This window comes from Schistocerca gregaria, chromosome 8 (genome assembly GCF_023897955.1).
Source record: "Schistocerca gregaria isolate iqSchGreg1 chromosome 8, iqSchGreg1.2, whole genome shotgun sequence".
Taxonomy (NCBI): Eukaryota; Metazoa; Arthropoda; class Insecta; order Orthoptera; family Acrididae; genus Schistocerca; species Schistocerca gregaria.
This window is the reverse complement of record NC_064927.1, coordinates 407578982-407605401: the sequence shown is the minus strand read 5'-3', so window position 1 is coordinate 407605401 and position 26420 is coordinate 407578982. Positions and strand designations below refer to the sequence as shown.

The following is a 26420-nucleotide window of genomic DNA, read 5'->3' as shown; positions in this document are numbered from 1 at the left end:
TGAGTTTCTTTCCGTGTCTTTCCAAACTTTAAATTGACCCTTTGCTCGTTATTGTCCTGTTCTTAGTTCAGAACCAACACACTAAACAAGCACTTACTCCCAACAGGTCTAACACGAAACACACACGATGCTCAACTGAACTACGGTGGGGGCAGGTTATCAACACTGGCCGCTAACGAGTGCAGCGTTGTGAGTCGCCAGTGTTGCCCGAACGACTGTTCCGACTTCACTCACCGAACTTCGTTGTCAGAGGTTGTATGGCAGACTGTGTCCATTCATCGATTTCCATTTTCCCATTTCCAAATTCCAACAGTTATTTTGCGAAACATTTTTTAGCTGTTAATGCATATTTTTAAAGTCAATTTTTGTACGTATCGCCATTAAGACTGACAATTTGAGACATGTGTTCATCAATGGGTATAGAATGTGGCATAAATGGTAGAGATAGTCGAAAATCACCAGACAATAGAATGACAGTGCCACCAAACAGTTGTTCATTCCCTCTCAAATCTTTCAGGGTACGATGAAGCGTTTCTACTGGTTTTTGTACGCCATACTACATTGGTCCCATATAACGAGTCACATGATAGTAGTACTCCACTTACTTCAGAATTTTTGCTTGGATTACACGTTGGTGTATTTGCGATTTGGATATTCAGTGGCAACTTCGGAGCTGAATACGCTGTTCGGCCGTGGTCCAAATTTTTAACCGCAATTCTACGTTATGCAGTTGCCAGTGCAATATTTTTTTGCGGTCGTGTAGTTACCAAAATTAGGGAAATAAGGATAGTTTTTTTACATGTCCCTGCACGCATATAGTAAATAAAATCCACAGCTTAGGCTGGTAATCGCATGCACAATCATTTCATACACTATTAGTTGTTCAGGAACCAATTTCAGAAGATACGTTTGAGCAAATGCAACCAATTAGTCGACATCAAATTGAGTCTCTCGTTGCAAATCAGGATCGAAAAGGTCGTTTGCAGATCGCTTGGGCGCAGCAGTTTCTGGCGAATCTCAATGTTTATGACGTCGTACATCAAAACTAGGTGTCGTATGGAAAATTTAATGATATGTGCGGATACGGTATGCAAAATATGTTATAAGTGGAAGTAGTAGGAACGAAGTAATACATTAAAACGTCATGGCTGATGCGGCAGTTTTACGGCATGTACAGTGAAAATGTAGTAACCGGTAAACCTGTCCTTCTTTCATCATGTTGTGGGGGTGTTAGCGATAAAAATTTTCGTAAAGGTGTGAAACTAAAAATTATGTGAAGTCGCCATCGGTTGAATGGTTTAGGATTGCGCAAAGGACGAACATACAGAGAAACATTAATTTCTATTTATCAAACAATAGAACTCCATGTAGCAATATCAACAGTGTGGGAAAAGACAGATTGCTTCTTACTGTAAATGAGACATAGCAAGTTACACTCACTATTAAAAGACACTCACATAAAGGTTTCGGCCACAGCCTTCGTCAGTAAGACACACGTACACCATTCACACACACACTCACAAGCAAGCACACCTCACGCACGCACGATCGCCGACTCCAGCATTTCGATGGTTCAAATGTCTCTGAGCACTATGGAACTCAACTGCTGTGGTCATCAGTCCCCTAGAACTTAGAACTACTTAAACCTAACCAACCTAAGGACATCACACACATCCATGACCGAGGCAGGATTCGAACCTGCGACCGTAGCAGTCGCACGGTTCCGGACTGCGCGCCTAGAACCGCGAGACTACCGCGGCCGGCCCCAGCATTTCGGACCGGCATTTTTAGTTATATACCAGGTGTAGAAATATGAAACCAGAATGTTGCTATAATTACACGTCTGTTGTTTGAAACTAATAAACAATATTTTATTCAAAACAATCTCGATTGCTAGTTATACAATTATCCCATCTATCCGGCAGGCTACGAATGTCACGCCAAAAAAACAGTTCTTATTTTGAAGCGAACCAGTCATCGAGCCCCATTTTCGTACATCTTCATACGAATTGAAGCGTTGTTCAGCGAGTGAGTGTTCTAGTGATGCAAACAGATGATAGTCGGAAGGAGCCAAGTCTGGAGAATAAGCCGCATGCCATAGAATTTCCGAACTGAACGCCTCGATCGTTTCCCTGATGCGTTTTGCCTGTGTGATGAGGCGTTATCATGGAGCAATATTACTTTGTGTTGCCTTTTTCCACTTCCCGGTCGCTTTCCACGTGATTCTAAATGTAAAACGATCTTTTTCTGTTGGTAGCGATCAATGTTAACAGTATCACTAGGTTGTAGCAGCTTATAATAGATGACATCCTTCTGATCCCACCAAACACAGAGCATTACCTTCTTTCCAAAGCGATTTAATCATGTAGTGGATGCCGATGGTTTACCTGTATTCACCCATGATTTACGGCACTTAGGTTCAATTTTTCATCACCTCTCACTATTCGATGGAGAAACGACTTTCTTTTGTATCTGGCGAGCAGCACTTCACAAGTGGTCTTTCGATCGCTTGCTGTCTTTCATTCATTTCATGTGGATCCCATTTTCCCACTTTCTGCACGTTTCCCATACCTTTCGACCGAAGAGAAATGGCTTTCTGCATCACTTTCAATTGTTCCACGAGCTCCTGTTGAGTCTGAGTATCATCTTCATTCAATAAGGCCTGCAATTCATTGTCTTCGTACTTCTTAGTTGGTTTCCCGCGCTCGTCGTTTCTCACGGTAAAATCACAACCTTTGAATGTTTTGGATCACTCGAAACACTGTTTTCCCAAGAGCCTGTTCGCCGAAATCTTCGACAAGCACTCGATGCGATTCTGCAGCAGTTTTCTTCAAATGATAATAGAAAGCCAATGTTGTCCGCAAACCGCAGCTCGTAGCCAAAAAACTCCACATGTTTGCGGGTTTGAAGCAGATAGCGATGTACTGAGCTTGGTTTACTGTGTGTTGACATTCGTTGCCAGCCGTTGCAGGAAGCAGATGGCGCTGCAGACGTGGCCTTCCTGGCCGTACACTGACGGGTAGCAAGGGAAATTCCGGTTTGATACTTCTACACCAAGTAGATAGTTTTCGGCTGCTACACAAAACCACCTGACCTTATCTTCTCTTTTCGTACTAATCCTTTTATTTACAACTACTTGATCTGCCTTCTTTGTTTCACTTATCCGTATGCCAGCATGAGTGTGGATTTTGGGCGGTTTGAAGGGTGCGAGGTGTTGCATTATCCTGGTAATTCTACTGTAATGTAAACGAATGAATTTTTGTGATTTCCAATGTATCTGTCCGCAAACATGTATGTGAGTTTGTTTATAATTTTTATTCACTGTTATTATACCACCTGTGGCTCAAATGACGTTTCACGCTTGGAAGCACTGCCTAGCATTTTTATCATATTTATACAGATCATTTACAGAGTAATCATACGTTGGACAAACGTTGTGCCAAGACTTAATTATCGTTTTCTAGCCTAGAGTTTTTTGTTCTAGCGTTTTATTCTTTTTGTGTGGCTCTGAGCATTCTAGTTGAATCTATGACTCGGGTTTTACGTAATATTGCGCTAGGACAATTGTTTCTCGGAAAAGAGAATTCCCAGATTATCTAAGATCAATTAATTTAGTTTGAATGCTGATACGTTTTTGTTATCTACTACATTGATTCAGCATCGTACAAGACAGAAGACATCACAGTTCGTATGTTAACTTGTTGTTGTCATTGTATGAAAGCAGATGTTATTGTTTAAGAACCATTTGATAACAGCGGAAATAAAACTGAATCACGTTCGTCGTCAGTGTGATGGAAGACAAATTTCTATTGACATTCTACTATTTCTGTTGTAAATTGAACATGAATAAATACAAGTGAAATAAATGGTGTATAGCAATTGGCAGACTGTTTAACACTAAATAATGTTCTATTATGTAGGTGCGTAGCCATTAGGCATTAAAATGTCGCGGAAATTAGTTCTATATGAAGTAGATCAATTTACAAAAAAGGCAGATCTCTGTCCTTTAAACAAAATTAAAATGATGTCAATTTGTGTGATTTGTTTCTCTGTGCCACTGATTTAGTTTTGCACAACTGATGTAACCTCCATTGAAGCAATGTTTTAACAATAGTTTAGCACACTGGACTCGCATTCGGGAGGACGATGGTTCAATCCCGCGTCCGGCCATTCTGATTTAGGTTTTCCGTGATTTCCCTAAATCGCTCCAGGCAAATGCCGGGATGGTTCCTTTGACAGGGCACAGCCGATTTTCTTCCCCGTCCTTCCCCAATCCGATGAGACCGATGACCTCGCTGTTTGGTCTCTTCCTCCAAAAAAAGCCAAACCAAACCCAACAATAGTTTTATCAGTATGAAATAATGAGATTACCCTCTAAATTCAGAGGAGACAATTAAGACATCAAAGCCAGAAAAAACTCTGTTCATGTTGCAACATTCTGAATACGTCAAGATACAATCTTAAGAGAAAATTAATATGTCCGATCGAAATTTGACAGTTCGTTTATACCTCTTTCGGCCATTTCGAATAGTTTTCTTATATATTCAGAATCGTATGGGCTGTGTTTTACATCTCTTATTACAGTTAATCCTGTTTTTCCCTGAGGAGCAAGGAGAACGTCAAAAAACCTAAACACTTACTTTTTTACTCACTTACCTAATAATACTTCTAGAAATGTGTGCTATAACCTTTCCAGAGTACAACGTCAGTACTTCATGTTCTAGCATATAATCATAATCAAAATAGTGATTACTATGTGAATTAAAGATTTGAAATAGGTAATGTAAGTATTTCTAAGTCGCCTCCAAAACTGCCAGCAGTATTGACTGTTCTTTTTGTGTAATTGAACGTCTCGTATGTGCTAATCTCAACTGTCAAGTGTCTGGATTGTTTCATGCCCTCATTTCGCTGAATATATGGAAAAACAGCTGGAAGTCGTTTTTACTCATTCTCTTATTAATATAAATTTGAGTACTGTAGAACCATTCCATACTTACAGTTCATCCAGTTGCTTCAAACTCACGACTTCCAAAATAATCCCACATAAACGCATTTTCCTCCCTGACAATTACAATTGATTGCCATCACACAGCTTCAAATTCATGAAACACTGTGCGCATTTCTCTGTAGTGTTACAAATTGTTATTTTATTACCCGTAATATTACGTACGATTACTACAGTTACACACTGAACTTAAACTGGGCATGATTCATGGTTAAGAAAAGGTCTTTCACGTAAGATTTCGATCACAAAGGTAAGCATCTGTGAATCCATTAACGCTGATGTGTTCTTTATGCCTGACGTTAGAAATATGGTGACCAGTGTTGCTCGTTAGCCAGCCGAGGTGGCCGAGCGGTTCTAGGCTCTACAGTCTGGAACCGCGCGACCGCTACGGTCGCAGGTTCGAATCCTGCTTCGGGCATGGTTGTGTGTGATATCCTTAGGTTAGTTAGGTTTAAGTAGTTCTAAGTTCTAGGGGCTGATGACCTCAGCAGTTAAGTCCCATAGTGCTCAGAGCCATTTGAAACATTTTTTTGTTGCTCGTTCCTGCCACCCAGAACGCTGTAAGTCGCAGATAGCCTCAGTATGTTGATTGTATACCACTTTGGTCAGAGAGGTGGCTTATCCAGAGGCTAGAGACACGTACCGTGGAGACAGCTCACCACCTGTTAGGCGTTGCCACACGCCGCCTACAGGATCCTCCTCAGACAGTTCTTGCAAGATTTATAGCGACGACTGTGGCGCCTCCAGCGGCCGGGCCTCTGGGACGCAGGCGTCCTGAATTATGCAGCGCGGCCAAGTGCATGAGGTCAGCGCCCGTCCCCACCCAGCTGGCGCGTCCTCCACCCAGCTTCGTACCCAGTCGCTAGGCGACACTCTTTGAGCTCTCACAATACGGAGTGTGTCCCACTTTTGGCCACCGGTTGTATTGGGTAGCCAAGTAGCAGACTACTAACCGAGGCATTTCTCTGGCAACCACCTGTGATTCTGGGCGCAAAGACAACTGTAGCTAGGACATGTGGGGAAGTACACCCTCGTTCCACTGTAATGTAGTCTGTGTTGTTACGATAACTGATGGTGGTTATGTCTTCTCTGACACTGGCAGCAGCATGCTGCTTAAGTCTCTGGAATTATTGTCAAGGAGGGGGAAGAGGGAGTGTGAGTGACAAAAGAGAAAGCAGCGTAATTTCAGTTGGTCGACAGAACAGGGATGTCATGGGAGGCGGGCCCACCAGTAAAAAATAAGGCGGGGCACCATTGCATTGTCAGTAGAGGTGCAGGGACAGCAGAATTCGGGAGACTTAGATGACTTCTAACATGGACGGGTTATTGGATGCCACCTGAGTAACAGAAACATCAGGGACATTTTAATCTTGTAAAACTGCCCAGTTCCACTGCTGGTATTCTGACCGAGGCAGACCTCACGTGCTGCTAGAGGCGGTCGAGCGCTGTGGGGGGTTGTTGTAAAAATCGCATGAATTCAGCGGAGAGAGAATGACGATGTTTGGTTTGAGGAGCGCACAACTGCGCGGCCATCAGCGCCCGTACAAGATCCCAATGTTTTTCACAGTCCAATCTAGCCACTGTCACGGAATATGAGGATGATGATGAAATGATGCGGACAACACAAACACCCAGTCCCTGGGCAGAGAAAATCCCCAAGCCGGCCGGGAATGGAACCCGGGACCCCGTCATGTAGAGATAGCAACGCTAACCACTAGACCACGAGGTGCGGACGGAACCACTCGTGGGTTGCACACGACTGCCAGCAGTCCAGACATAGCCCTAGCTCTCCTATGAGACTTTGATAAAACGTACTACACTCTGTTCACAATGGGAACGTGAAAACCACTCACATTTTATGATTTAGCTCTTCCTTCTCTTTCAAACAAATGATTATTCGAATCAGGGGGTATATTTTTCCGGCACAGGCAACACCTGCTGTTTGCGTCAAAATTTTGATAGTCATTTAAGAAGAATGCTCAGAATGCTCACACTTACGCTATCCCTCTTTTACACGAATACATTTGACTCTTCGGTATTATTATAGCAGCACAACTTTTTATTTATAGGAATATGCAGAACAACTCTCATGTTAATGCAGAATAATTTTCAGTAATTCTTGTTCCTGATTTGTCTGCCTCTGTTCTCTATTCCTTCGAGAATCTGACATTACGTCTCAAAGAGACTAAGCGTACCGCGGTCATTCTAGGTTATGAAGGGACATGTATAATAAAATGCGTAGCTCTCGGCAATTCCTCTTGAGGTCGTCTACGTCTGTTTTGCTGAAATAACGTTATTGTCGATAAAATTCGATGAGCACATCAGTATCATTCGCCTCCCTATACGACATCAGTCCCTGTATGAGCAGCGATTTTGGCAACTTTAGGATAAACTATGTGATCAAAAGTTTCTAGTCTCCTATTCGTGGGCATTAATATGGCTCTTTTACATTTCGTCATTCTGAATGCTGGAGATAGGCAGGAGACGCTTTCACTGTGGTGTCTGAAAGGTTCTTGAGGAATGGCAGGCCCTTCTTCTACAAAAACCGAAACCGAGAGGGTAATGATTTTGGGCACTGGGATCCAGAGCGAAGTCGACGTTGCAATTCGCTCCAAAGGGGTTCCAGTGGATTCAGCCCAGCTCTCTGGGAGGGCCAGACCGTGTAAGTAATGTTATTGTCAACATAATACTGCCTCAAAATGGTTCAAATGGCTCTGAGCACTATGGGATTTAACATCTAACCCAAGGACAGCACACATATCCATGCCCGAGGCACGATTAGAACCTGCGACCGTAGCGGTCGCGCGCTTCCAGACTGAAGCGCCTAGAACCTCTCAGCCAAAAAACATTGCCTCACAGATGGTGCTTTATGAAAGGGTGTATTGTCGTGGCGACACAGTCTATCATGATATCCGAACTGTTCCTCTGCTATACTCAGTACACAATGCTGTAAAATGTGTTCATACCCTTCCACGTTTAGTGTTTCCAAAAGTACGGTAAGAGGACCACATTCTAACAACAAAACAAAACGCCATCCGTAACATCTTCTCTTTACATCACTATTGGTACTACACACGTTGATAGGCAAAGTTCTACAGGCATTCTCCCAAGACAAACCCCTCTATTGATTGCCGCAGGGTGTAGCGCGATTCGTTATTACCCTTCGCTCCTTTCCGTTCACTCACTACTCAGTGACGTCGCTGAGTACACCACCTCAAGCGTGGCTCAGTATTCACTTCAGAGAAGTTGGGCTTTTGAGGAGTGGCTCGACCGTTGAACCCCAATCTTTTAAACTGCCTACACAAAGCCATTGTGCTAGGTGGACTGCTGGTAGCACTCTGAACCTCACGAGCGATTCTTTCCGCTGATTTCATGCAATTTTTTACAAACGCCCTCCGCAATGCTCGACGATCCCTGCCCGCCAGTACAAGAGGTCTGCCTGATCTTAGTTTAGATGTGGCTGTTCCTTCCAGTTTGTACTTCCAATTCACATCATGAACAGTCCACCTGTGTCAGCTTCAGATGGGTTTTTTACTCAGATGACATCGAGTGTCGATTCCACGTTCAAAGTCTGTGAGCTCTCCTGAAACACCCATTTTGCTGTTTCTGTTCCTCTACAAACAACATCACACTCCTTGCCACCTTTTACATTGACTCCGCCTCTCGAGACATCTAGTGGTTAATTCCGCATTACATAGAGTTGTCCGCATACTTTCGGTCAGATAGTGTATATCGGGCAACGCAGCCGAATGTACTATATTTAAGTGTGATTCACAGTTTCTACACTACTGGCCATTAAAATTGCTTCAACACGAAGATGAGGTGCTACAGACGCGAAATTCAACCCACAGGAAGAGGATGCAGTGATATGCAAATGATTAGCTTTTCAGAGTATTCACACAAGGTTGGCGCTGGTGGCGACAACTACAACCTGCTGACATGAGGAAAGTTTCCAACCGATTTCTCATACACAAACAGCAGTTGACCGGCGTTGCCTGGAGGAACGTTATTGTGATGCCTCGTGTAAAGAGCAGAAAAGCGTACCATCACGTTTCCGACTTTGATAAAGGTCGGGTTGTAGCCTATCGCGATTGCGGGTTACCGTATCGCAACATTGCTGCTCGCTTTGGTCGAGATCCAATGACTGTTAGCAGAATATGGAATCGGGGGATTCAGGAGGGTAATACGGAACACCGTGCTGGATCCCAACGGCCTCGTATCACTAGCTGTCGAGATGACAGGCATCTTACCCGCATGGCTGTAACTGATCGTGCAGCCACGTCCCGATCCGTGATTGAACAGATGAGGACGTTTGAAAGACAACAACCATCCGTACGAACAGTTCGACGACGTTTGCAGCAGCATGGACTATCAGATAGGAGACCGTGGCTGCTGCTACCCTTGACGCTGCATCACAGACAGGAGCGCCTACGACGGTGTACACAACTACGAACCTGGGAGCACGAATGGCAAAACGTCATTTTTTCGGATGAATCCAGGTTCTGTTTACAGCATCATGATGGTATGGGGTGCCATTGGTTACACGTCTCGGTCACCTCTTGTTCGCACTGACGCCACTTTGAACAGCGGACGTTACATTTCAGATGTGTTACGACCCGTGGCTCTACCCTTCATTCGATCCCTGCGAAACCCTACATTTCAGCAGGATAATGCATACCACATGTTTCATGTCCTGTAGGGGACTCTCTGGATACAAAAAATATTCGACTGCTGTCCTGGCCAGCACATTCTCCAGATCTCTCACCAACTGAAAACGTCTGGTCAATGATGACAGAGCAACTGGCTCGTCACAATACGGCAGTCACTACTCTTGATGAACTGTGGTATCGTGTTGAAGCTGCATGGGCAGCTGTACCTGTGCACGCCATCCAAGCTCTGTTTGACTCAATGCCCAAGCGTATGAATGCCATTATTACGGCCAGAGGTGGTTGTTGTGGGTACTGATTTCTCAGGATCTATGCACCCAAATTTCGTGAAAATGTAATTACATGTCAGTTCTAGTATAATATATTTGTCCAATCAATACCTGTTTGTCATCTGCATTTCTTCTTGGTGTAGCAATTGTAAGGGCCATTAATGTATTACTGTACCCTAACGATTTTAAAGAAAATTTAGTACACAGGTACGGTTTATGTATAATAATGGAATTAAAATCAACCAGAGTTTTAACTGTCCCGTTAGTACTGATTTTTCCTATACAGTAAGTCTGTATATCATAATACCTGTACGAACAGCTGTTATGTCACGGGCACGTAATGTCACTACCAGCTCCGTAACCGAGTACGATAAAGCTTGCTTGTACTGTAGCCCACGAATGTGAGATACTCTGTTCGATATCTAGTGGTACGAGAAAATTCCATCCCTAGTATCTATCTGGCAAGGGTAGGAAACGGAATAGCCTAAAATTCCTCGTCAACAGACATTATCGATTTTGTTTCTTGTTTCACTCACACATTCGAGGAGAAAAAGAGTACTGTCTATAAGTCTCCGTGCTCTGTCTAATATAATCTTAGACCTGCGATTCTCAGGCGAAATATGTGATTGTGGCAGCACAATTATACAGTCTTTGTGGAATACCTGTTCTCTACTTTTTCACCAGAGTGTGTGCCAGAAAAAACTGAAGTTAATTCCATAGATTCCTATTAAATGTATCTGAGCGTCTCCATCATACTTTCGTATGAGCTTAACTGACCAATCTTGTCATTGCAGTGCCAATAATTTACTGGTTAAAGGCGTTCTATTCATTGTATTCCTTAACGGTTTCAGCGACAAAACGTTTTATCCAGTGCAATAATGAAATACATATCAGTTTGCAGCTTTCGAGAATAACAATCAGCAAAACCGTTCAGTTTGTTATGTATTTCCGAAGTCCACCATGAGTTATGGAGTGATAAATGTCAATATTAGTCAACATGGAGAAAAAAATTGTACATGCAGTTTCACTGGTAAGTATGAAGAATTCTGTAAGAAATTAACAGTTTCAGTTTTGTTATAAAACGTATGGCCCCACGAGGAAGTTATTTCCCAAAGGAATGTTCCTTCAAGCACAGGCAAACAGCCTTCCTTGCCTGTTCTATCCGTTCTAGACGTTTCAGTCAATGGCACTGTGTTACCTAGGTTATCACAACTTATTTTAATAGTGTTTGAAACTGTATAATAGTAGCAACATCATCTGCATCAGAGCCTCTAGCTTCTGAATCTTCTGTGTGGTCTTTCGTAGCCTCTTCACAGCAGTTCATTACACGACCAGCTAGAACTTCATCTCTCAAGGAACTATGACACACCTCTATGTCGATTCTTAACGATAAAGAATTATTCATGAATGCCAATATGGTCCATCTAACTCTAAACACCAACAAAAATGAGTAAAAAGTATACCTATTACACTGAAGTCTATGAATAAACGGTTTCTATAATGTTGCCTATTTTCAGTACTGATCCTACATGAACACTGTCAGTGGAAGTAGTTTGCGTTGTACCAGTAACTAACATTTTCGTAAATAACACATTATCGGCTGAGATATTCATTCTATATTGGGAGAAGCATTTCACAGCGTATAATCAGTAAAACTGAGTATACCTAGGAACTGAATTCACGACACTCCGTTTGCTTACACGTATGGGGCGCAACAAAAGAAGTTTTAAATATGCTTAAAAACGACTCCCGTATTGATTTAATGCTCTATAATGTAATAATTGTTGCTGTGAATAGAACTTACCGTCGTGTGTATCAGAAGACAACAGGCGAGTAATTACACAGCTGAGAAATGCTAGCTGAACGCAAAATCAGCTTTAAAGACGAGTGCCTCAATGGCCATTCATAAATATTCGACCCATTAGTGACTTGTTCGATGGTATCTCAAGCCTAATGACTTAGAAACAAAAAAGAGTTACTCATCCTCATCAGAGAAACTATTGTGAGTATATTAATACCAATAAAATCGGTTGTTTACAATAAAAAGATAATAAATAGTATTTAACCCAGTGGTATCTATACAGCATCTAGCGTCACTGAAGGGGGAAAACGTGCGACTGCAACTATTAGTCCACATCGTCCTAAATTTTCTTCGGAATTATTCAGCCTTTAAGAATGATAACTTCACAGCAGTGTTCTATTGACGTCGATCGATTCTAGTCAACAGTTGTCCTAATATGGATTTCGTTTTTCTTGAGTGAAGTGAAGCTAGGTAACTGATTATTCGTACTTCGTCTGAGATGGAGATGATAAAGAACATTATAGATGCTGTGCATCTGTGCATTGTTTCGTTAAATTCATTAGACTGCTCAGGAGTGACGTAAAACTGTAGACCATTGTTGAGACGCGGTGGTGGTCGTTGCCCGGAGCCTACCTGAGGAAGCTCGTGGTTATGCAGACTGCACCTACTCTCTCTGGACCTCGCAGTGTGGTAAGTCTTAGAGCGCACGTTGAATTCTGTCGTACATTGAGGTACATCAAGAGGAATTTGCGACCAGTAACGTTACGCTTGTGGCTGCCGTGACGTCACTTCTTGGTGCGCATTTTGAATCGATTTTCTTTGCAGCACTGTCAGTTTTTGGTTGATTTAAGGGGAAGGTATGTTTATAATCTCTGAAGTGTATGAGAAACAGAATATTGTTTTTTTTCTGTTTAGGAGGGAACTGTAATATGTAGTCGATTTTTAAGTATTCCTTTCTTTACGAGAAATATTATTTTAACATTTAGTATTTATCGTGGTTCTCGCTATAAATGTAGTGCTATTTTTACGATGATCGACACGTATTCTTTCCGATAAATAGTTAAAAACTCTTCTTGCCAAGCCCTTTTCGATTTATTCCGGAAAGTATACACATTCTCAACTGCGTTTAGCAGTCGCTGCTTAGACTACACAACAAAAATGTATTTTGCAGTATGACCTGCGATGTATTTGCAATAAATAATTTTTTTTTGTTTTTACTGTGTCAAGATAGCCGTTACAGCTACAGAACTTATTTCTACGATGCTTGAATCTCATTTTTTTCAACAAATGTTTCTCTTACTTATAAGTGACTCGGCCAGGCCATGTGGCCGAGAGGTTCTAGGCGCTTCAGTCGGGAATCGCGCTACTGCTACGGTCGCAGGTTCGAATGCTGCCTAGGGCATAGACGTGTGTGCTATCCTTAGGTTGGTTAGGTTTAAGTAGTTCTAAGTAGACTGATGACCTCCCATAGTGCTCAGAACCGTTTGAACTATTTATAAGTGGCTAACAACAGTAGTTGTAGTTCGAACTATACACATCAAAAAAACTTTTGCATCACCCCGGGTCCCAGAACTCCTGAAGATCAGACGAAGGGGGTCCCACAGCCGTTCAGTTCTAGTCATTCCACCAGGAAGAAGGTATACGGCTCGTGTTGTCTGTAGTTCAGCCATGCTTAGACGGTCAATACCGCGGTTCGATCGCGTCCACATTGTTTGTTTGTGCCAGGAAGGGTTCTCAACAAGCGAAGTGTCTAGGTGTCTCAGAATGAACCAAAGCGATGTTTTCGGACATGGAGATACAGAGAGACAGGAACTGTCGATGACATGTCTCGCTCAGGCAGTCCATGGGCTACTACTGCAGTGGATGAACGCTAACTATGGGGTATGCCTCGGAGGAACCCTGACAGGCCGGCCGGAGTGGCCTTGCGGTTCTAGGCGCTACAGTCGGGAGCCGAGCGACTGCTACGGTCGCAGGTTCGAATCCTGCCTCGGGCATGGATGTGTATGATGTCCGTAGGTTAGTTAGGTTTAATTAGTTCTGATTTCTAGGCGACTGATGACCTTAGAAGTTAAGTCGCATAGTGCTCAGAGCATTTGAACCATTTGAACCCTGACAGCAACACCATCATGTTGAACAATTCTTTTCGTGCAGCCACAGCACGTCGTGTTATGACTCAAACTGTGCGCAATAGGCTGCATGATGCGAAACTTCACCCCCAACGTCCATGGTGACGTCCATCTTTGCAACCACGACACCATGCAGTGCGGTACAGATGGGTCCAACAACATGCGGAATAGACCCCTCAGGATTGGAATCGGGTTCTCCTCACCAATGAGTGTTGCATATGCCTTCAACCAGACAATCATCGGAAACGTGTTTGGAGGCAACCCGGACAGGCTGAACGCCTTAGACACACTATCTAGCGAGTGCAGCAAGGTATAGTTTCCTGCTGTTTTTGGGTGGCATTATGTGGGGCCGACGTACGCTGCTAGTGGTCATGGAAGGCGCCGTAACGGCTGTACGATACGTGAATGCCATCTTCCGACCGATGGTGCAACCATATAGGCAGCATATTGGCGAGGCATTCGTCTCCATGGACGACAATTCGCGCCCAATCGTGCACGTCTTGTGAATGACTTCCTTCAGGATAACGACATCGCTCGACTAGAGTGGCCAGCATGTTATCCAGACATGAACCCTATCGAACATGCCTGGGATAGATTGAAAAGGGCAATTTAAGGACGACGTGACCCACTGACCACTGTGAGGAATCGCCGTTGAGGAGTGGGACAATCTGGACAGACAGTGACTTCATGAATTTGTGGATAGTTGCCAGGACAAATACAGGCATTCATCAATGCAAGAGGGCGTGCTACAGGGTATTAGAGGTACCGGTGTGTACAGCAATCTGGACCACCACCACTGAAGATATCGCTGCATGGTGGTACAACGTGCAATGTGTGGTTTTCATGAGCAATGCAAAGGGCGGAAATGATGATTGTATTGATCTCTATTCCAATTTTATGTGCAGGTTGCGGAACTCTCGGAACCGAGGTGATGCAAAATGTTTTTTTGAGATGTGGATTTTTTTCCAATGTAGTAAATAACGTCATCAGATCTGTGTTGTTTCAAAATATCGCCGATGATGTGACAGGATAGTCGGTATATTCTTTACGTCATCTGAATATATTCTCTTTTTTTTAAGTTCGTGTTTTCTGTCAAGCACTTCATTAGAGATGTATTACAATACTCGATTCGTTCGATTTCCCATACGTATTTCTCGTACTAATCTATGACTGAGCATCTCAATTGTAACTCAGAATATTGCTTAGCCCCATGCAGTAAATACTCGGAATGAAAACCGACTGTGTTATTTACGTTTCAAAATATGATCAATGATATGGCATCATATCCGCCTCCGTAAGTCAGTGGTCAGCGTGTCTCGCAGCTAGGTGGAGATCCCGAGTTCAGTTCCCGGCACTGGCAGGAGTTTTTCATTGCTGGGAGGACTGGAACGGGGATTCTGTGTCGTGGTGCCATTTGAGGAGCAGCTTGAGTGAGAAGTAACGTCTCCAAGGCCAACAAAGCCGACAGCCGCCGGAAGAGCGCTGTGCTGATGCCGCGACCCCCCCATACCACATTCGAATGACACCACTGACAGAAGATGATAAGGCTTGTCTGCCTCTCCCGATTGGCATGTGTGGGCCAGAACGCCGTACTTTGCTTGATATGACGTTACCCAGCGATCGTATTTTGTACATCGTTTGACGTTTGTTAAGTACGCCACTGGTCAAAGCCGACGGCTACTATTGCAATCTCCACCTAATCCAGTTTTTTTGCACGTTCCATACACGGATGTTGTGTGGTACAAATATTTATATGCAGGTTGTAACGTTTATAAGTGCAGGGGTTTCAAGTGCTGACTTAGCACTGTGCAATAATCAACATTACACCAGTATTTACTTCATTTGCTGACTAATATTTACATCTATTAGGAGTAATGGGTTGGCTAGTACTCCAAGCAAATGTGGCAAGCGCAAGCCATTAATGCTTATTTTACTCTGGGCTACGGGTCAAATGCTCAAGTGCGAACACGTGGACGCAAAACGGTTAGTCTACACTCACAGACGCAGACCGCTTAGTGGTGTAGTTACGACAGCGTAGAAAACATTAAGTAGTAAATTATGACACTTTTTTGCGAATAGATTGTTCTCTGCAGGGAACAATGAACCAACACACAGATGCGCACATGTTAAGGTACCACACATAGAAACGTCTCCACTTTTACCCGTTATACTCTTTATATCACTGTGAGCTGTAATTAACATACATTTTTCTCTCCGCAGTCACAACGGGAGCGGCACGTGGATGAGATTAAACTAAGCGTAGATACTTTTCCGGAAACTATGTCGCTTTATGCGAGATTATAAGCACCAAACTTCTTTAGTTGACAGTTTCGGATTTATGTAAATTTCTGTGGTACTCTCTCACGACTTTCATGCTTGAGACTATTCGTGCTCTTTTCTCTATATGTTGTACAAGGCCGTACGTCTTCACGTAACGTCGGTCGGAGTGGCCGAGCAGTTCTAGGCGCTACAGTCCGGAACCGCGCGACCGCTACGGTCGCAGGTTCGAATCCTGCCTCGGGGATAGATGTGTGTGATGTCCTTAGGTTAGTTAGGTTTAAGTAGTTCTACGTTCCGGGGGACTGATGACGTCAGAATTAAGTCCCATAGTGCTCAGAGCCATTTTCTTCACGTAACCGGACGTAATATGAATTCCACGAGCGTGCGCGAGGAAATTTCTAGCATAGGTCCGACAAGAGCTTATATTTACAGGCTCTACAACACCTTTTATTAACAGACTCTTTCGATATAGTCTGAAATTTACAAACAGCGAAACAGAGCACTACTCGCCGAATCAGCGAATGAATGTACGCAATTATTTCTACATAGACATGTGGAGATACCCCGGTAGACGACACACGGTGTGTGACGGAGGGCACTTTGTGTAACTGATGCTGTTATGTTCTCAGATGGTATACAGGAACTACAATTTCCAGTATTGCTCTGTATATGTTCAATTTCATCTAAAAGAATCGAATATTAGAACCTAAAGTCCATATCTTATGGCAATGTGCGGCGTCTTTAATTTTGCCATAAATGTTGCTGCAATAAACGGCAGTCTTACAGTACGGCCGGCTAATATTGTTGATAGAGCAGAGTGTTCGAGGAAGTTACTGAGGCGTGGCCACGATATTGCCGGTGTTGCGCATCAAATGGCGAGAACATTTCGTATAGCCGACACATTTCTATTAGTTGACCACAATATTATTGTGCCTGGGTATTAGAGCGCTTCGATAGGTTTATTGCGAGTTTTGGCGTTATAGTCCATGATGACAAGCTGAAACCTTTGATAGTATACTCACAGCTGCCTTGAAATCATTCACATTACGATGCGTTTTGCTTGTGAACCACTGTACTTGTCTACTGTAAAGTCACCGTGTGTTTGCAATGACGGCTACGGGAGGCCAAGTACAGTAGTATCGTGGTCGGGGAGAGACTCAGTCCTTGACTGTAAATGCTTGTCTCCCACTCTCACCTTACTTCCTGTCTCTCAGGCCGAGAGCGCTGTAGTAATGTCACGTAATTCGAGCGGAAAAATAATTTAATTTCGCTTCTCTTGGAAAGATGATGCTCGTCCGTAGAGGTATTAAATTTGTTTCTTTTCTACAGGAATTACACAAATGTGACACGTGTATTTGACAGCACAAAAATTCTAAGTCGGGCCATGTGCACGATCCGATGACACTATAGAACGTGGAAGAGTGCGCAGGAAGTGCTGTCCTCCACCCCAGCTGTTACAGTGCTGTATCTGCTCGTGGTCTCCAGGCCGCTGAAACTTTGCACTTGAAGCGTGTGTTTCAAGTTTGCAGCATAACAGGTTAACAAGTGACGAACGAGAAGCGTGAGACGCTGGACGTGGGCCGTGAGCCAATCCCGGCTTGGTAATCGCTGCCGGTCGTGACGTCGAAGCTCCCGCGTTGCCGGGTTTGTTTGGACGTAAACATAAACAACATACGTTGTATGTCGTTTGTACCGTGTGCAAGCGTTGAACTATGCTATGTTTCGATGTGGTTTAGAACATTCTGATACTCGAGAAAACACCGTTCACCTAGTGACAATCCTTTGCTCGAGGCACCGAAGCTACTTCAGAGAACACGGGAGTTTTACGAGCAGGAGGAAGAATACGCAAGTATTCATGGACAGCCATCGATTGTGGATAACGCTGTGGAACTAACAACGAAAGTTCTTTGAGTTAGCGCAACAGCAGTTGTAAGCAAGGCAATGTTATTGCAAAAGTTGAAAGATGGTGACATGAGCTGTAACGATAACGCGCCGTCTGCATCATGTAATATATACACTCCTGGAAATGGAAAAAAGAACACATTGACACCGATGTGTCAGACCCACCATACTTGCTCTGGACACAGCGACAGGGCTGTACAAGCAATGATCACACGCACGGCACAGCGGACACACCAGGAACCGCGGTGTTGGCCGTCGAATGGTGCTAGCTGCGCAGCATTTGTGCACCACCGCCGTCAGTGTCAGCCAGTTTGCCTTGGCATACGGAGCTCCATCGCAGTCTTTAACACTGGTAGCATGCCGCGACAGCGTGGACGTAGGATCCTACGCAGTGCCGTAGGAGACCGCACCGCCACTTCCCAGCAAATTAGGAACACTGTTGCTCCTGGGTTATCGGCGAGGACCGTTCGCAACCGTCTCCATGAAGCTGGGCTACGGTCCCGCACACCGTTAGGCCGTCTTCCGCTCACGCCCCAACATCGTGCAGCCCGTCTCCAGCGGTGTCGCGACAGGCGTGAATGGAGGGACGAATGGAGACGTGTCGTCTTCAGCGATGAGAGTCGCTTCTGTCTTTGTGCCAATGATGGTCGTATGCGTGTTTGGCGCCGTGCAGGTGAGCGCCACAATCAGGACTGCATACGACCGAGGCACACAGGGCCAACACCCGGCATCATGGTGTGGGGAGCGATCTCCTACACTGGCCGTACACCTCTGGTGATCGTCGAGGGGACACTGAATAGTGCACGGTACATCCAAACCGTCATCGAACCCATCGTTCTACCATTCCTAGAGCGGCAAGGGAACTTGCTGTTCCAACAGGACAATGCACGTCCGCATGTATCCCGTGCCACCCAACGTGCTCTAGAAGGTGTAAGTCAACTACCCTGGCCAGCAAGATCTCCGGATCTGTCCCCCATTGAGCATGTTTGGGACTGGATGAAGCGTCGTCTCACGCGGTCTGCACGTCCAGCACGAACGCTGGTCCAACTGAGGCGCCAGGTGGAAATGGCATGGCAATCCGTTCCACAGGACTACATCCAGCATCTCTACGATCGTCTCCATGGGAGAATAGCAGCCTGCATTGCTGCGAAAGGTGGATGTACACTGTACTAGTGCCGACATTGTGCATGCTCTGTTGCCTGTGTCTATGTGCCTGTGGTTCTGTCAGGGTGATCATGTGATGTATCTGACACCAGGAATGTGTCAATAAAGTTTCCCCTTCCTGGGACAATGAATTCACGGTGTTCTTATTTCAATTTCCAGGAGTGTATTTAGCGACTGCTGGAAAGAAGAGAAAGCAGCCTCACCTATCACCGACTTAGATGCTTTCAAGACTGGTGAAATTCGCAGGCACATCTATGCTTACTACAGCAGGTAAGAGAATCCTACGGTAGCAAAGTTACTAGTGTTGTTAAAAGAAAGGGAACTTACCAGGGCCGGCCGCTGTGGTCTCGTGGTTCTAGGCGCGCAGTCCAGAACCGTGCGACTGCTACGGTCACAGGTTCGAATCCTGGCTCGGGCATGGATGTGTGTGATGTCCTTAGGTTAGTTAGGTTTAAGTAGTTCTAAGTGCTAGGGGACTAATGACCACAACAGTTGAGTCCCATAGTGCTCAGAGCCATTTGAACCATCGAAATGCTGGAGTCGGCGATCGTGTGTGCGTGAGGTGTGCTTGCTTGCTTGTGTGTGTGTGTGTGTGAAGGGTGTACGTATGTCTTACTGACGAAGGCTGTGGCCGAAACCTTTATGTGAGTGTCTTTTAATAGTGAGTGTAACTTGCTATGTCTCATTTACAGTAACTTATCAGGGAAGGGACAACGTCACAGAAAGACTGTGCTGAAAGTTACGAACTTCTGTGCCAAAGCGCTAGACGAATGCGTAAGTCCTGTTAGAAAAGGAACATACTGTTACGGCTCGAGGTATATTCTTGCGCAAACTTGAGGGAAAGGGCATTCATTCGATTTATATTTGTGAGGCGACCATGAAGACGGATTTGGCGCTGATTCCGACTGCAGTGACGATCGAATGCTGAATGGAACTCCTCCATTGTCGCCATAAAATGCTGAGTGTAAAGCTGGGAATATCTGTTATTTTTGTCTCATTTTCACCAGAAGACGTAGAGCGAGTAGTTACAATCTCGATTATTACTTATTTTGTAAACTATGTACCGTATTGTTTTCAAGATATCGGTCATCATCAAATTCTTATTTTCTGCACCTCTTTGCTCCGTTATCGAAAGCGTAGACTTCATTATAATTACATATACTTCATTATACGGTTGTTTAGTTGCTGTTATTATGATAGCAAATCAATTACTATTTCTTATACATACCGTTATTGCTCAATAGCTTACATTTACGAGACAGAATAGAAAACCGCTTCGTCTGTTACGTGTGCAGAGGATACTGTTGCAACATCGCTATAGCAGTGCAGCCAACCGAACTTGACGTCATGCGAGTTGTCAACTGCAGTGTTTCGGCGGCGCAGGTTTTTCTTTTTTATAGTGCTAAACGCCGCGCACTGAAGACGGCAACTCGCCAACTGGAGTCCACACATACCTTATTTTTTTTTTTTTACCGCATTTCGGCTGTCTACAGAAGGTATCAGTCTTATGGAATCCCACAGATAATTGTTTCGGTTTCTAACCCACCTGTATCAGCAAAACCATCCCAGAAAGAGGTAGTGGCTGCGGAGAGGTCCGAACAGTTTCATGCTCTTTTTAGTTTCCTCGCCCTACAGCGGCTACCCGCCACAAGCCGCTTTACGGCAGCCGCCGTCCGACCAGGTGAACGCGGTGCGGCCCATCTTGGACACGCACGTTTCCGTTCTCGCACTGGTATGCATAAAATTCATTCTTATTGTATATGTGTGTGGTGTCTGTTCTTTTGGACATGTCTAAAAGAACAGACTCCACACATACACTACTGGCCATTAAAATTGCTACACCACGAAGGTGACGTGCTACAGACGCGACATTTAACCGACAGGAAGAAGATGCTGTGATATGCAAATGATCAGCTTTTCAGAGAATTCACACAAGGTTAGCGCCGGTGGCGAAACCTACAAGGTGCTGACACGCGGAAAGTTTCCAAGCGATTTCTGGTACACAAACAGCAGTTGACCCGAGTTGCCTGGTTCAAATGGCTCTGAGCACTATGGCACTTAACTGCTGTGGTCATCAGTCTCCTAGAACTTAGAACTACTTAAACCTAACTAACCTAAGGACATCACACACATCCATGCCCGAGGCACGATTAGAACCTGCGACCGTAGCGGCCGCGCGGTTCCAGACTGTAGCGCCGAGAACCGCTCGGCCACCCTGGCCGGCGCGTTGGCTGGTGAAACGTTGTTATGATGCCTCGTGTAAGGAGCAGAAATGCGTGCCATCACGTTTCTGACTTTAATAAAGGTCAGATTGTAGCCTATCGCGATTGCGGTTTACCATATCGCGATCGAATGACTGTTAGCAGAATATGGAATCGGTGGGTTCAGGGGGGTAATACGGAACTCTGTGCTGGATCCCAACGGCCTCGTGCACTAGCAGTCGAGATGACAGGCATCTTATCCGTATGGCTCAACGGATCGTGCACCCACGTCTCGATCCACGAGTCTACATATGGGGACGTATGAAAGACAACAATCATCTGCACGACCATTTCGACGACGTTTGCAGCAGCATGGACTGTCAGCTCGGAGTCCATGACTGTTGTTTCCCTTGACGCTGCATCACAAACAGGAGCGCCTGCGATGGTGTACTCAACGACGAACCTGGCTGCACGAGTGGCAAAACCTCATTTTTTCGGATGAATCCAGGTTCTGTTTACAACATCCTGATGGGCGCATCCGTGTTTGGCGACATCGCGGTGAACGCACATTGGAACCGTGTATTCGTCATTGCCATACTGGCGTATCACCTGGCGTGACGGTATGGGGTGGCATTGGTTACACGTCTCGGTCACCTCTTGTTCGCACTGATGGCACTTTGAACAGTGGACGTTACATTTCAGATGTGTTACGATCCGTGGCTCTACCCTTCATTCGATCCCTGTGAAACCATACATTTATGCAGGATAATGCACGACTGCATGTTGCAGGTCCTGTACGGGCCTTTCTGGATACAGAAAATTTTTGACTGCTGTCGTGGCCAGCACATTCTCCAGATCTCTCACCAACTGAAAACGTCTGGTCAATGGTGGCCAAAAAACTGGCTCGTCACAATATGCCAGTCACCACTCTTGATGAACTGTGGTATCGTGTTGAAGCTACATGAGCAGCTGTACCTGTATACGCCATCCAAGCTCTGTTTTACTCAATGCCCAGGCGTATCAAGGCCGTCATTACAGCCAGAGGTGGTTGTTCTGAGTACTAATTTCTCACGACCTATGCACCCAAATTGCGTGAAAATGTAATCACATGTCTGTTGTAGTATAATATATTTGTCCAATGAATACCCGTTTATCATATGCATCTCTTCTTGGTGTAGCAATTATAATGGCCAGTAGTGTACATATATGCGTCTGACGGCTAATAATGATACGTTCAGTACGGATGCACAATACGTCAGAACCCCACTGGCGATCAGATGAAGCTTCGAACAGTGACCGTAACGGACAGTGGACGCTACATGTGTAGTGTGCGACAAGTTGAGAGTTTTGGTTGGACGGAAAGCGTGCTCGGATACCCGAATCGGTTGAGGGGACCATGCGTGAAAAGCGCGAATTGGGGGTTCGAGTCCCTCTGCGTCAAAAATTTTCACTTGTCGCCATCGTATTTATTTCAGTAACAGATTGCACCTGAGGTCTGAGTTTAGCTTTCTTATTTTAGTTTACTTTTCCGTGAGAAACAACTTCGGCAAATCGAGTGAACACCGTGCAGTTACACAACACCCGTAGGTAACTATGAGTGCATAAACTCGTATCGGTTGTCACTTGCTTATCTGGAAGTTGTATTATTTGCCTTTTAATTACGAATTGGGTTCTGCATTCTTGAATCTTATGAACATTGTTTAAGCGTTATGAAATACAGTGGTAAGTGGAAAAGATCTAAGATTTTCGACGTATTGTTCACTTTTTGTTTAATAGTGTGGTGGACGCATTGGACACATCTTGGCACATTCGTGTCGTGTGGGGCGCGAGTGCTATCGGGCAAATCACGTTAGAAGCGGATTTGCGCGTTTAAAGTAGGACAATTCTGGCATTAATTAGTTTTTACATTCAGAAAGTTTCAATAATTTACATGTATTATGAACTGTGACTATTTAAACTTTCTGCGACTTTGCATTCAATAAACAAGATTCAGATGGTGGGTGTTGGAGTACTGCGTGCTCTAATTCAAAGCAATAAAAAATCAAAGGGGTGCCCATCACTGCATTTTTGTTGGAATGTCATCAGTTCGCTCATTGAGCACTCCTACACAATGTTGTTACTGGTGATGAAATATGATGCCTTTCTGTTAACCTCTTGAAAAGAAATTAATGCAAGAGCACTAACAAAAGATATATACTCGAGCAATAGGAATGTCAACACATCCGGTTTTCTGGTTCAAAATGGTTCAAATGCCTCTGAGCACTATGGGACTTAACACCTGAGGGCATCAGTCCCCTAGAGCGTAGAACTACTTAAACCTAACTAACCCAAGGACATCTCACACATCCATGCCGGAGGCAGTATTCGAACCTGCGAACGTAGCGGTCGCGCAGTTCCAGACTGAAGCGCCTAGAACCGCTCGGCCACAACAGACGGCCCTGTGTTCTGCAGTGCGAACTACTTCCATGGGCGTGTCCACCGCAGATGGCATTTGTTGCCGGCAATTAAGACAGCTTTCCGTCGCAGTGCAAGAAAAGCGACCCACAAAGTTGCATCAAGTGTTGCTACTACATGGTAACGCACTCTGCATGTCAGCGGTCTACGGCTCTGCAGTCATGGACTGTGCGGCTGGTCCCGGAGGAGGTTCGAATCCTACCTCGGCCTGGGTGTGTGTGTTTGTCCTTAGTATAATTTAGGTTAAATAGTAAGCTTAGGGGCTGATGACCTTATCAGTTAAGTCCCAAAAGATTTCACACACATCTGAACATTTTGAAGTAATTCATCTCGCACTTCTGACCTTATCCCTTGAAATGTTCTTCTTTCTCACTCGTTTTTGAATAACCTCCAAGAAAATTCCTTTCTGGAAGAAAATGCATTTAAATTGTGGCCTGACATCATCTGGAACTCCGAACGATTCGCTTTCTACTATATGAGTAATGAAATAGTGTCTTAGACAGTGTTAGAGAATACATTTCAAATGATTAATTTGTCTCTCGTAATCAGTAAACTAATGGAAAAACACTATTAAAACATGTACTGTACTAATACAAATGAACTAAACTTACCACGATAGCCTTACGACAAAAAGAAATTATTTGTAACATGAACGTGTCCATATCAGCATAAATTATTAACATATTAAACACTTTGGAGTTATAAATGGACCGTGTTTACGTGCTGTCCTATGTCACACTCATAAATAGTGGAAATAAGGCATCTGTACTGCCAAGGAAATCCATTTAATAAGTCGTCCTGGGCCTCAGTTTTGCCAGTAAAATTCTGTACTGACAAAATCAAAAATTATGTGAACAGAAAGAGGAAAAAGGCCTTATCAAGCGAGTAATACCATAGGTTCTCTATCTTTAGATTATGGGGTTCTCGAAGTGGCGTGAAGGCTAGTGTAGGAAAAGTTTTCTTAATATTACTTTTTAAATTTTAGATCTCACAGTCTGTAGCTCGGTTGCAGATTGTGTGTTATTGACTGGAGTAGAACTGCCATTCAGTGGTGAGTGCCGCTTCAAATTAAGCCCTGATGATCAGCGAAGACACGTTTGGAGACGCCCCAGACAGCCAGGGGATACTAACTTGACTGAAATACACAATACGGCCAAGCAACTAGGAGCGAATGTTTAGGGTCCATTTCATTTCATATCATGACCCTGTGGTTGTCGTCTGCGTCATCTTTACAGAAGAGCTGTACGTCGACAATGTTGCCCTTCTTGGCAAGTCATCCTAGACTTACATTTCAGAAAGATAACGCTCGCTTGTAAATGGAGAGACTCTCTGCTGGTTATCTTCGTACTCACCGAACCCTATCTTTGCTAGCAAGTCCGTCCGATCTCACACAAATTGAGGACGTCTGGAGCATTGTGGGCAGGGATCTACAACCGGCTCGAGATTTTGACTATCTAACCTACCAATTGGACAGAATTTGGCACGATATCCTTCAGGAAGGCATCCAACAACTCTATCAATCAAAGACAAGCCGAATAAATGCTTGAATAAGCGCCAGAGGTTGACCAACGCATTATTGACTAGTACAATTTGTGAAACTCTTCCTCTTGAATAAGCCGTCATGATTTTCTGAAATTGAAATAATTTGTTTGGCTGTACATGTACTTCACGCCTGCAGATCTCCGTCCCATTCGGATAATACCTTCATGGTGTGTCGTTTCTCTCTCTCTCTCTCTCTCTCTCTCTCTCTCTCTCTCTCTCTCTCTCTCTCTCTTTCCTTAGAGAGTAGATAAAACGCTAAATTTTCCGAATGACAACGAAATCACAAAATTGAGCAGAGACTCAACAGCTAGGTACGAGATAAATTTTCAACAAACACTGACCGACATTAAAAGTAGTCTCACCTAAGGCCAGATAAAAATGATTGACACAGAGAAATGTAAAAGTGCCCATTCTAAATTCACTACCGAAAGTGGACAAACAAAATAATCCATTAGTATCAGTCACTAACTTCAGAATTGCCCACCCAATTACCTTGCCCAGGACACACACACACACACACACACACACACACACACACACACACACACACACACATTACTAAAGAAAATAGACACTTTTGAAAACAACAGGTACCTGGGAAACGCAAAGGAATTAATAGATCAACGCAAGAACATAGACATACCGAAAAAAATGGTTCAAATGGCTCTGAGCACTATGGGACTCAACTGCTGTGGTCATCAGTCCCCTAGGACTTAGAACTACTTAAACCTAACTAACCTAAGGACATCACACACATCCATGCCCGAGGCAGGATTCGAACCTGCGACCGTAGCAGTCGCACGGTTCCGGACTGCGCGCCTAGAACCGCGAGACTACCGCGGATGGCTTAGACATACCGAGCACAGCAAACCTTATATCAGACAAGTGCAGCATTTTGTGACCCGCCAACCTGATTCACACACTTCTTCAGCTCGCAGACCGCCTCGTTACGTGACGTGACAGCAGCACTCCTGGGATATAAATTCGAAACCGCAGCATCAGTGACGGT

The 26420-nt window shown here is 44.4% G+C and overlaps 1 protein-coding gene across 1 annotated transcript in view; it reads left to right on the top strand.

The window, feature by feature from the left end:
- LOC126284412 (serine/threonine-protein kinase BRSK2) overlaps positions 1-26420 on the top strand; it is a 1848446-nt gene that overhangs the window by 731640 nt on the left and 1090386 nt on the right. The gene's annotated exons all lie outside the window — the stretch shown is intronic.